The following is a 13,732-nucleotide window of genomic DNA, read 5'->3' on the forward strand; positions in this document are numbered from 1 at the left end:
CTGCAACGATCACGACATCTGACGAAAGCCGTCTGGAACCGATTACGTGCAAACCGGTCGACCTTCACGTAACTTAAAAGCATATGTGGCGCAGGAACATGAACAGTCAGCAACCCTTCGGGTGGTGTTCTACAGCTTCTTGCAATGGTCGACTGGCGACTGTTTTAACGGTAGGTATCCTGGTGTTGTTCTTTCGTCAGTCCAGATGTGGCTTGATGGTCTCATTTGTCTCTCATGAGCCTACTAGTCATGGCATATCTGCTCTTTTTGGACCTATTTGGTGCAGCACCGGGCGGTCAGGCAAGACTGCATATTTAATCATTTTCATTGAGAGCTGTAAACGTGCCTAATCTTTAGAATCTATGTCGAAACGTCGCCTATACAGAATAAAGAAGTTGTATATCCCCAAAAATAGTCCTCATCCTTCATCTACCCAACTTCTAGAATACCAATCAAACAAGTCATAATGCAATGATTGGGCGAAAATACCAACTCCCTCACTAACTTTAACTTCATCTTAGATCAAACGAAGCCATCAAAGGCTAAGAGGAGATGGTCACATCACGCCCGTAGTTAATGCCATGCTTCATTTATGGAACTACTTTCTATAACGAGAAGATGGAGGAGGGATAATCTACTTTACACGGCTAAGGTACTCAATGTTGTGGTGGGCGACTTACTTTCTTAAGTGTATTAGATCTTTAGTCAGAGCACATTGGACTGTTTCTAGTAGCGCGTCGAATGTGCACTGGTGGTATGCAGAAACTGTAGGAGACAGATCAAACACCTCTGGGTTATATGGGCAGCATAACACTGGGAGCGAATGGTAGCCGTTTAAACATATGACCCTGGCACGACAGGGGTATGCGGGTAGCATAGTAGGACTGAAGGCAACTGGGTCGCTGCAAAATAAATAAAACCCGAAAGGAAAAGTAACTGTAATCATGCGCTGATGAATATGTAAAACGAAACAGTCCACGTGACAATAATTATGATGTATCACAACATCCCATATTTTTCATAGTGTCAATACGGTACCATTAACTGAAGCAAAGGAACTTTGCTTACTTTACCCAATATAATTTACTTTACGGATAAATTGACCCTCAAGGAATATTTAAATGACAAATCTCAATGCAAAAAGAAAGGAAGATTATATTTTTTTTCAGGGAAGCAAAAACTGGCAACAAAATTGACTCATTTTGTAGCATCCGAAAGTATCAATAACCGTTGAATCAGACGTTGAATATGACGTTGAGGTATTGCATTCCATTCTTGATTGAGGGCTTGTTCCAAAACATCAAGATCTTGTACTGGAGGATCCCTCTGGTGTATTCTGTGACCCCAAATGTACCAAACATGCACCATGGGATTGGGGTCTGGACTCCTGGCGGGTCAATGTAGAATTGCTACCGCCTCTTGACGTAAGAAATCACCATCGGCACTTGCACGAGTGGCCTAGCATTGTCGTCCATGAAGACTGGTAAACTTGTGTTCAGAGGATGGTCATCGAAATGTGGTATAACAACCCCGTCTTGGATGCCAGTGATGTACTGTTGTCCAATCAGATTTTGTCTGATCGTCACAAGGTCAAGTTTACAGTCAGGTAGAGAGGTTCCCCCACTCCATAAATGAACACCCGCCAAACGGTACTTGCTCTAAGATATGACGTTTTGCATAAGCAGTGTTTCGGTGGCGCTAAACACGAGCTGGGAGATCAGTCAGGGACAAAAGAAATCGACTTTCGTCCAACCAGTGAACCCTTCCCCATGACATCAAATTCCGGTGAAGTAGAGCTAGACAACAAGCCAGTCGTGTTGCTTTGTGCTCTGAGGATCACAATAGGTCTGATAGGTCGTCTATACCCCACCGATTTTCGGCGATTTCGGGCAGTTCTGTTGGATAAACGGCGACGTGGAAGCCACTTTGTTTTAACACGAAACTTGGCATAAACGCATGAAGAATTGTGATTCTGAAAAGGGCACTATCAACTGGTTGTCACTAGTGATCGACCTGAACGTTGACGGTCCTTAACGGCATCACTATGATGATGATGTTTTCTGGTCAATCGGCTGATGGACGATGTATGCCAACCAATATCTCTTGCAATAGCCCTCAGTGACATACCGGCATTCTACAGCAGTTGCTCATCAACAACGAAATCAATTGATTCTTCAAGTTCTGGATCTGGAAGAACACTGAAACTCCATATTTGCGTAATGACGGGTACACGTATTGCACGTGATGATCGCGTTAGATCGGAGCACGTGCATATCTAAGATTAATGTGTGGCACGGCAGGGGTTCACACTAATCATACAAACGTAATTTTGATGTGAATATCTTAAAATCATGGATTTTGCGATTTTTCTTCCATGTGTATATTTGCAACTATCTGAGATTCACACGTTGCTGTTACTTTCAATCTATAGTTTGCTCGTGTGTTGCCGAAAAGAACGTCATAATCTCAGGTTTCCAATTGTACTCTTTGGGTTTGTGAACTCATCTAACAGCGTAACCTCCTTTAGTACAATGGGTTCAAAGATATGTTTCATGCACGAGGATCAACTCTGTCCTAGTTTCAAAAGGCCAATTTTTAATGATAAGGTACCGTATTTCTGTGCTAATATTACTCACATCCTGGCATTATTGCCGAATGTAGACATCCATTTAATCCTAATCCCACCAACCACTTATCAGTCTCAGCCGATATTGTCAGAACCCAGGTAAATGGATCGCCCGGATGCCACACTTATCATTATACTAACGCTGACTGTGGGTCACCAAGGTCCAAAATATTAATCGCTCCACTCATCAGAAAATGGCGTACCTATTTGAAGTATCTCTACCTGGTGACAGGTTGGAAATGAAATGTAATTAAATCGGCAATGGATGTGTCACTGGGACGACCCTCAAGGACGCAGTTATTTGCTGCATAACATCAATAACAGCGTAATCTATCAGCTGCCGGCCAGATCCATCAGGTGAATTACCACTTATCGTATGAATGCTTGTTGTTTTTAAATGAAGGGTGATAACACTACATGCCATCCGAATTACCATTGACCGGTGAAATGAAATGAGGCTTCTCCTATTCTCGCGGTATTACGAGGAATTAACGTTATTGAGTGTATGTAAGAGTCATCCTGCCGGAAAGGGCGGGAAAAAGTAATGATATGTCCAAGTTGGTATAAACTCCCCAATATTCGTGACACTGCAAGATTTTGATTATTCACCGACTTGGTCCACTTCCTAGTTACCAGTCGGTGATGTAAACAACCGCTAAGTGTCACGCATCGGCGATTTCGGCAGAAAACGTATTTACCGCGAGAATAGGAAACCCGCGAGAATAGGAGACGGACCTATAATTGCTAAATGTTTCTACCCTAATAATATGGTATTACTTTATTCAGACAGGATCAGACATGTGTCGTCAGAGAAGTAGAGTCCCTTCCTTGGTAGGCAGTGTAAACACTTATCCAAGGTTACGTATCCAACTATTTCAGTTCTTCCTGATGTCTTGGTCGTATATTGGAGGGAAGGCCAAGGCAGATTGGGGGACTGAGTTGTTTGTTGGTCAGTGAGATGTGTGAAATTATTCAAGTGATTAAGTCATCTTCTGACATGATATGGAGAAGCTCAATCATTCTTGTGTTCAATAGATCCACTCAACAGCCAGCAAGGAATTACCCAACCTGGTGTTATCAGAGAGGTACAATATTTAGACGTTGTGTCTGTGACGGTGGAATCAAGGTTACTTCCTAGCCTATTATGTTGCATAAAATACAATTTACTTTCTTCAGAGTGATCTTTCTGAAGTAGTCACGAGTGTCGTTTTAAGGTTTTAACCAGTTCCTCATTACCACGAAAATATATGGAAAACTCTAACACGTAAATGGATGCTTTGAAACCCTTCAGGCAGAGTGGATTCTTGCGTGATAATCATGCTTTGACAGGAAAGTAATTACTGCACGTTGTATGCGGGTAACACGTTTTTCGTGATTTCAGGATCAATTACGTATATTAGTAATAAGTAAACTCATCAGTTGTTACTGTTGTTCTCAGAGGAAACCAACATGGTAATTAGCGTTATAATGTTCTGGTGAAAACTTGACCGTGATCGCATTATGATGTGTGAAGAAAGCGTACATCAACGCACAACTCCGAGAGTTGAGTGACACTTTCACCGTAAAAGTGATACAAGCCTGTCAACATACACTGAGTTCCCGAAGAGACGTTAGTCGTAGTTAATGGTGAGGTGAGGTGAAATGGGGTTTAACGTCGTACTTAGAATATTTCGATCATATGACGACGTGCATGCGTGTGTATGTGTGGCTTCTTGTACTAGCCCCGACTTTATAGTGCCAGCTCACTGAGATACCATGCCGCAGTTAAGAAGATCTCACTCAGACAGATTATATTGACTCCGAGCCATCCAGTCCTTGTTTTACTCATTAATGCCCATCGCCAGGCAGGGAACAACAAGTACCATATTTTAACGTCTTTTGGTATGACGCGGCCGGAGATCGAACCCGCGACCTTCTGCTCTCCGGTCGGACGCTCTAACCACTACACCCCGGAGGCGGTTTCGTAGTTAATGGACTTAGGTCGAAAGAGGATAAAGGTTCATTAGCTTTGGCTTGGATTAGCTGACATGGTGTATTAAAATGTAGATATTACTCATCATCGTTGAGAAGAGTTTGACGTTATATCGGTGTTGTGGTTAATGGATACAAGGTGACAGGAAATATTGCCTTTAAGGTAAATTGTGTGATTGCATAATACCGGGAGGGCAGGACATGCTTCATCCTCGATAATCTCCAGGGTATACGTTACGATAAATCTCCACTATACCCTGGATGCATCTTAGCCCCCAAATATGAGTCGCACTGCGAACTTTCATGGCTGCGACCGCTGTCTTTGTTGACACTGGCAAAATCTCGGTTGTAACGGCGGCTTAATCTGATTGGCTACTGAGAATGCGGAGCCAGCAAAGGGAGGTAATAAAAGTATCGGGCCGAGCCGTAGATGCATCCAGGGTTTAGTGGAAATTTATACGTATACAATGGAGATTATCGAGGACGGACATGCTTGCGCTTTTCGAGAACACAGATATTTTACCCTTAACAATAAATGGAATCATGGAGTCATGACTGGATAGTCATTTCAGTCTCGCGTTTTATGTTGAACAGTTTGGGGACAACACTGGCGATGCTGAAATGGCAATGGCAGTATTCTATGAGGTCACTTTGTGGCAACTTGTGTCGTTATGGCGATCTGATCTGTTTGGGGGCATTTTACTTTGAGATGTCGCACAGGTGCATCGCCTTTACCACAATAAATAAAGCAAATATAATGGTTCTTGTCACAACAAAGCCTCTGAATAGTTTTCTTTGCTATTCAAAGAATAATAATATCCATGAAACATAGCAGGTAAGAAGATCGATAGGCTTACCTAAACTAATCACTCATCTAACGAAAAAGACCTCTTAATGAAGACAACGTGGCATAAAAAACATACGAAAAGAGTTTCTTCTTGAGAAATGTATTGATACCTCTAAGTTTCCCCGATGATAAACACTCAAACTATATATTACATAATACAGAAGTGTCATGAAGAAATGCTTGAAAACATTTGATAGGATGGAGGCGTGGAGCCAATGCTGATCATATGATTATAAAATATTCCAAAGTCTTAATACGTCGGCAAATCGCGTATGAACTGATACATCAACTGGCTTTAAATATGTTGTTCTAAAGATTGGACATTTAGGCGTTAGATACCAATTCGACGATGCCTTAAATGGTGTAATAGACGAATTACTGTATTTCACGGTCGGTGACAGTGGCTCGCCGAAAATGTGGAACTCAGCGAACGGTAGATGGCGTGTCTATTACACGGTGGCGTGTTTTGTCTTATTTTCGGCCTAAATGTGTAAATGGAATCTGCTTATTTATTTCTTGTTCAAATAATTACACCATATTTACGTGTGCGAACGAGAAGCAATAGGGTTTCATGAGAAATAACAAGTTTTTCACGGTCATATCATTGGCCAAGTACATATGTAACTTGCAAACGCATCATTTGTAACTACTCAGTCAGAGAGAAATCCTCACGAGATGATTTACCTTTTAACCTTCGTGGAAATACGGAACCATACTCGCAGCTAAGTGTTGAAGGAGGAATTCTGGCTTTCGAGAATTTCACGCCTTACAACTTGTGAGAGGTTTTTATGGTGTTCTCGCCATTATGAGTCTGGTGATTGGTATGGCTTGTTTGGTAAGATATGGGAGTGTTTGTGGATTTGATTTAACCAGGCTTTGTGCTGTATCATAACCTGACATACAAAAGAAAATACAGATCTGGTGCTTTGGGATAATTAAAAAACAATCTCTCGTTCGAGGGGCTATCAAAACGTTTTGAGCTAAAATATTTCTGATATGTGCATGATAAAAATAACTGTATAACTGCATAAACGTAATATTGACATACACATGTCGCTAGTTTCCGGTCACGTGACATCTCATCACATGTACCCCTATTGAAACGGAAGAAATTGATAAGCTTGAGTACACAGCAGTCATAAAGATTTGATTTTGTTCGTTGTGGGCCACCCAGCGAAGCACGCTGAAGAGCGATTGGCAGCAGTACTCGTACCCCATTGGATATTTTGAAAAGTGTATTGATTGTGACATACAAGTACATACGTGGCAGGGGCGGATACAGCTTTTTGAGAAAGGGTGTGTGCACACTATTGAGAAAAGGAGGGGTGCACACTTCAATTTCACCCGAGTTTCAATGGTCATTTAACAAACGTTCAGCACAAACACCACCCCACCCCCTCTGGATCCGCATATGTGTGGAGCAGTTTAGTCGATGTTGACGAGTTCATGACATGGTCGATATGCCCCGATGTCCATCATGTCGTCTCATCACTGCGTTCCGTACGCTGTTGATACTGATGTCACTGTGAGCATCTTGTTTGCGCAGATGGAAAATAAGCCAGTGATGGTCATCTTCGGGGTAGTCGCTCTCGGTCCTCCACCTTTGGGACCGTCAGGTGTCTTGCCAGTCTGGTTCAGTCTAAAGATGGTCTGCCTTGTACAGCCCAACATTCTGGCAATATGGCTGTTCGCAGCCCGCGTCTGTGATTCCAAACGTCTTTTCTCGTGATGATATTATTAGAGGGACAAGATTTGCTATTCTGTGATGATACCAGCCTTTGAGTGTTTTTTGTGATGACCTTGAAATTACAAACAGAAATTGAGGGAAAGCGGCTCGATCACTAATGCTGTTAAGTTATGAAGTTGCATGACACCGTTAGCTGTGGAGATGATTGACTTTGATATATTGCCAATTAAGAAGAATTAGTCAATGGAAAGTACAAACGAGTGTAAAATGTTCAACTCATGGATCTTTGAAACCGGGAAAATGAAACGCACTTTTCTCATCCATCCACGCTCTTCCTGTGGCTTTGATGGAATGTCGCTGGAATATAAGAAGTGAGCAGGAGTTCCTCTAAACATAGAATCTGTCAGGTCAACAGCAACTTAACCCCACGGGGTCTTAAGCATCCATTATTGATAAAACCTGTGTCCCCTGGTTTTTCTTTCACGATTCTTAATGATCTTCCGAAACACATTTTACCCGTGAAGGTCCGGGTTAGAATATTGATCTTCAGTAACCCATGCTTGTCGTAAGAGGCAACTAACGGGATCGGGTGGTCAGGCTCGCTGACTTGGTTGACACATATCATTGGTTTCCATTTGTGCAGATCGATGCTCATGCTGTTGATCACTGGATCGTCTGGTCCAGACTCTATTATTTACAGACCACCGCCATATAGCTGGAATATTGCTCAGTGCGGCGTAAATCTAAACTCACTCACTCACTACGAATCACATTCCATGGGGCGTATAAAGTGATGAATACATAAAAGGAAATTAGCGATGACTTCAGGTGACGAGAAAACGGTAACTCTGCCCTTTTTCTTGCTGAACGCCACACACATCAATACCCCTGCCATATGATGGCGTCCAGACAATCGAGTGATCAATATAAAGAGTATGATAGACGTCGATAGGCTACCAAGTCAGCACGCATGATAACTCGAATTAAATTAGCCATCACACCAGATGTTCGCGACAAAGCAAGTCAAAACATTGATTACACAATAGTCTCGTTTCCTGCTGACTGTGTTCCGTCCTATTGAGCAACTTAGTACAATAACCAGTCCAGAATTTTAAGACCAACTCATTGGACTGGATATATAAATATTAGTTAGTATTATTTCATACATGTAATCACGTGAATATTGCAACACTACGCCCCTTTTAATCCTTGCAAACACGTCGTACAGTGTGCTCTGACAAATCTGGAAATCGTGGAAATCTCAAAACGAGGTTTGGCCGCTTGAAAAATTCGGCGGCCTGGTATGGACTTGATATTATATCAATCACATTGTACGTTACAACAATACACTGATTAAGCGCAAAGAACACATAACAGTTGTAACCAGTGAGCCAGATGAATTGTGAATCATTTTACGACCTCATCAAACGGGGACAGTCTGCGACGCCTTAGTTAAGGTCATGCTGCCTAAACCTCGCCATAAAATATAGAAATACGATTTGATCAAAGTTTAGAATTAAAATTCATTTGTAAATACCATTTTCTTATGTAACAAGGAATTGGAACCGTAGTTGTTTGTAGTGTCTCCTTTCACACCAGAAAATTCGGATAGGCTGAAAAGTAGGTAATTGTCTGAATTTGTTTATGAGACTCATATTTCGGTTTGTAAGCATCAGGCACAGTATTTGACGAAAAGGCGTGTTGCTGAACGCCACAGATCACCCTGTCATACGATGGCGACCAGACAATCTGATGATCGGTATCATGAGTATAATCCATATCGTTAGGGTTCAGCGCCATACTATCAACCAGGTCAGCAAGCCTGACTACTCAAAGTACAAAGCAAATACATTTTCCTAACATTTTCAGGTATTAATAATGCCTCCCCCCAACGAATATAACGTTAAGAGGATACAACGCCACTCTCAACCAAGTCATTGAAGCAGACCCCTACCTCCACTAGCAGGAATTTTATATACACAAAGAATACAAAATGATCGTCTGAAAGTTGTCAGCATCCAGTAAAGTAGGTAATTCAGCACGTTCATTAAGCGTCTACAAGAGGCTGTAAATAACATATGTTTGCTACACGCAAGTAAGTTAATCAAGACAAAACATGTAGCCAAATAATTGCGTCAGACCTTCTTACTCCCTTAGTGCGGAGCTCGTATGTGTTAGCACGCCCGATGATAATCTCTACAAGTTTTAAAATACGATGACAGTTTTGATAGTGTTTTTTTTAAAACTAGTAATTGCCAGCAGTTAAAAGTCCGGGACGCTCAGTGTGCACCAAAGTGCCTGTATTACTTGGTGAGGTTTTGCAAGTGCAGGTCGGTTACGGCAATACCATAAGAACAAGAACATCAAAGAACACGAGCACTTTGGAGCAATCGATGGTTTCCTCCCAAAACGTTCTCACAGGGCAATTCTTTCCACTTGTATTCTACTCACAATGTCTTTTTCGTGAGTAAGAAAGTAAGATGTCTTCAAAGTCCTTTGTAGTTCTTAGCAGCAATTACTGGATCACGGTGACCAATTATCCTACTTGCCTTTTTACAGATCTGACTTGTATTAAAACCGTAACAGTTATGGAGGAAAAGTGACAAAGGTTATTGATGATGAAATGACTGGTAAAGAAAAATTGAAATCAAGGATGGGATGCGGAGTAAGTGAGTGAGTTAGCAATATTCCAGCAATATGACGACAGGGGAACACCAGAAATGGGCTTCAAACATTGTTCCCATGTGGGGAATCGAACCCGGTTCTTCGGCGTGACGAGCGAACGCATTAACCCCACTGCCCCGATGCGGAGTAAGGACTTTCTGAGATTATTATATATATTACAAAGATTTCCGTTATGTATATTGTCACATCCGTTTCCATAACATTTTACAACAAGCCATTTCAGATGGCGACATCGTTCATTTACTAATTAGTTTGTCTTTTGATGGTTTCCGTTATGTATATTGGCACATACGTTTCCATAACATTTTACAACAAGCCATTTCAGATGGCGACATCGTTCATTTACTAATTAGTTTGTCTTTTGATGGTTTCCGTTATGTATATTGGCACATACGTTTCCATAACATTTTACAACAAGCCATTTCAGATGGCGACATCGTTCATTTACTAATTAGTTTGTCTTTTGATGGTTTCCGTTATGTATATTGGCACATACGTTTCCATAACATTTTACAACAAGCCATTTCAGATGGCGACATCGTTCATTTACTAATTAGTTTGTCTTTTGATGGTTTTGATTACAGACATGTAATCAGATGGTGTACCTTGATGATTAACACAGTCCGTGACAATCAATGTTGAGAATAGTGTGTACTTCCGCAATAAGTCACACGAAATTCATACGGGAGAAACTCACTCGTCATATTACCACGACTCAACATGCAAACGCGAGTGTTAATATCCCTCTATACCTTCCACACTCACTCCAAGGAAAGAATCAAGATGTAGAACAGAAACGGTAAGTATGTTCTGATTGATTATGGTCTTGAATAGTATTGTCTGACATTAATTTGCCAATATCAATATTTATTAACTTTGTCAATATCAGTGTTCATCGCCATTTGTGTAATCATGAAAACATTGAAGATTCCATTCGGAACATGTTGCCATTCATAAGGTGAAAACCGAACATGTATACTGGGGGGATTTCGTCGACTTTGGTTTCCACTTCAATTAGAAGATATTTTACTTAGAGTGAGTTTAGTTTCCAGCCGCTTATAGCAATATTCCAGCATTATCACGGCGGGGGACACCAGAAATGGGCTTCACCAATTGTACCCATGTGGGGACTCGAACACGGGTCCTCGGTGTGATGAGCGAACGCTTTAACCACTAGGCTACCCCACCGCCCCTATTTTACGACGCGTACGCCACACACTTGTGGATAACCATCAAGCATGTTGACCTCAACTTGACTAAAAGGACAGGCGCTGTGAGTCCATGTGTCATCTCTTCTGGAATGACAGGGGACAGAGAGCTTGCAGTATGGCAGTGTACCTGATGCCACAGTCAGCCATGTTCCATATATATCACAGTTGCCTGTCTATGTTACAGTTCACCGTCAATGGCTACCTATACTGCAGTCCAGATTTAGTCTTCGTAACCGTAACGTCGTTATTAACTTCATATAACCTGAGGACAATCTATCACGGTGCACCTGACATATATGCCCTTTTACCCAGTCTCACAGCTGGGCTGCATACTGATTGCGAGTAAGACGGGAGAGTATGACCAAATAAGTCATGTTCCTCAACACCTACATTGACTTTCTGGGCAATACACAGTACACGGTTTTGGTCTGTGTCTTCAGATTCTCCCGAGTATCTCACCCGTGTACGTAAACACCACCGCAATCACCTCGAGTATTGAGGTCCCGTTGTCAGTATTTCTGTTGTCTGGAGGTTCGAAAACGAACGACGATTACGCTTTGGAACGAGTAGGACCCAACTTCTGTCACTATAACAATTAAGTCCAAACTGAAGAATGTTATTTTTTTCAGCGTCGCCTTCAGTGTTAGCCTTCCAGCTTGGGCATCATCCTGCCAGTCGTGACAAAGCTTGTCAATGTTCTAGTTAAGTCCCTGCTCAAGAAGTCGGGACTCGACACAGACACTCTTAAAACCTACCGATCAGTTCTGAATCTATCATTTGTTTCTAAACGTATTGAAAAAAGCAGTATTACAGCTTCTGAATGATCACAATACAAGTCTACAAGAACAATCTAATCAGCTTACACACGCACCGCAGCACTGAAACTGTCGCAGCACTGATTTACGCCGTGAAGAAGATAGTGGAAATATTGGGCTTCTGGTCTTGGTCGACTGGGGTGCCGCCTTCGACCACCACAGACTGCTTAATCGACTCCAGCATGAAATGGGCATATGTGACACAGCACTCCACTGGTTCCAGTCCTACCTTCAGAACCGATCTCAAATTGTGTCCATTGATGGCATCTTGACAGAACCCACGATGCTGAAATATGGCTTGCCCGAAGGATCTGTTCTTGGATCACAGTTATTCACCCTCTACATACAAACATTTGGATCTATCATAGAAAATCACAGCCTTTTCCGCCACTTTTATGCAGACGATTTCCAAGTGTACACACTTTTCAAGCCAACTCATTCTGACGCCTGTAGATACAAAGTAGCTCTGGATACAACCGCTGACTGTTGCCACAGCGTGAAAACCTGGATGAACACAAAAATGCTCAAGCTCAACGAGGAAAAAATGGAACCAATTCTTATTGGTCCAAAGAACAGACGCGAGAAGACCAATCTTACCAACAGTCAAAGACGCTTTGACACTTTGGTGCCATTTTTGACAATGAACTGTCAATGGAAAAGCAAATCAACTAGCAAAGGCGTGTTACATGCACATCCATAACGTTAAAAAGATCCGCAAGCTCATCTCAAAAGATGCTACTATCAAGCTGGTGAGGCCATTGATATTATCCCCTCTGGACTATTGCAACGTTCACACATTGCACGCATGTGGGGAATCGAACCCGGATCTTCGGCGTGACGAGCGAACGGTTTAATTAACCACTAGGCTACCCCACAGTCCCCAGAGCTCAAAAGAACTTTTCAGCAGTTTAAGCTGGAATCAGAGCAATGTATGTGTGATGTGCTTGTGCGCGCGCCCGTAATAAGCTGCTATGACTGTCGTGTCAATCTCAATACATACAATCTTTTCGTTTCAATCAAGATGACATCATCAACATCAGCCATTACAACACAAATTATTTCACTTTTTCAGTGGGTTTTAAGTTTTTGCTGAATTGCTGTACTGACCACACTTTGACGTACGACTTTTACGATTGTTATATGATTATTACATTGGAAGATGATATTTCTTATACACCGTCTTAATGCTTGCTTTCACATGAAACATGAAGCGTATTCACGCTATATACTTTTCAGCTCACGTGACCTGAGGGAGTTGCAGACAAACACTTGAGAGACAAATAGGACTCAAATGGACTAACGGCGTTAAGGACACCAAGTTTTTAAACTGAAAAATCTTCTAAAGAGATCGTGTGATAAGAGAGGAGGAGAGATTTTTCAGGACTGTAGGGGATAATTTCTACAAAACATTTACGGTTCGTCTGGTCCAACAAAGGTGTTTCCGTCCACCTTTGACAAGAGTATGACAGAGACAGATGTACGAACACCAGTCTGATGACAAGGCGATCAGTTACTGGATACTTGCAGTGTGTTGTCAGCACTCATCCTTCATCAAAGACATGCTACAAGAGCACAGCGTAATTGGGAATCCACTTAAAAAAGTCGGAACAATTTATGAATCTAACACGTGACATATGGAGTAAATTTTAGTTTATTGACCCATAACGAAGCACATGTGATACATGTGGTCTCACCTTAGGCAAGTGAGTTTATTCAAAATTGCCTCTGTTCACCCAGCAGAAAATGGGTACCCGGTTGGATAAAGTCATGTGACTATAACCTTCTAGCGCCTTAACAGGCAGCTGGGGTTATCCGGGGTAATAAGAATCAAATTCTGATTAACCGCCGCGAGCAAACACTTGGTTTTTGGAGACTGTGCGTTATAGAAGA

This window comes from Haliotis rubra, unplaced genomic scaffold (genome assembly GCF_003918875.1).
Source record: "Haliotis rubra isolate DU_JTF1 unplaced genomic scaffold, ASM391887v1 Scf34, whole genome shotgun sequence".
NCBI classification, from domain to species: domain Eukaryota; kingdom Metazoa; phylum Mollusca; class Gastropoda; order Lepetellida; family Haliotidae; genus Haliotis; species Haliotis rubra.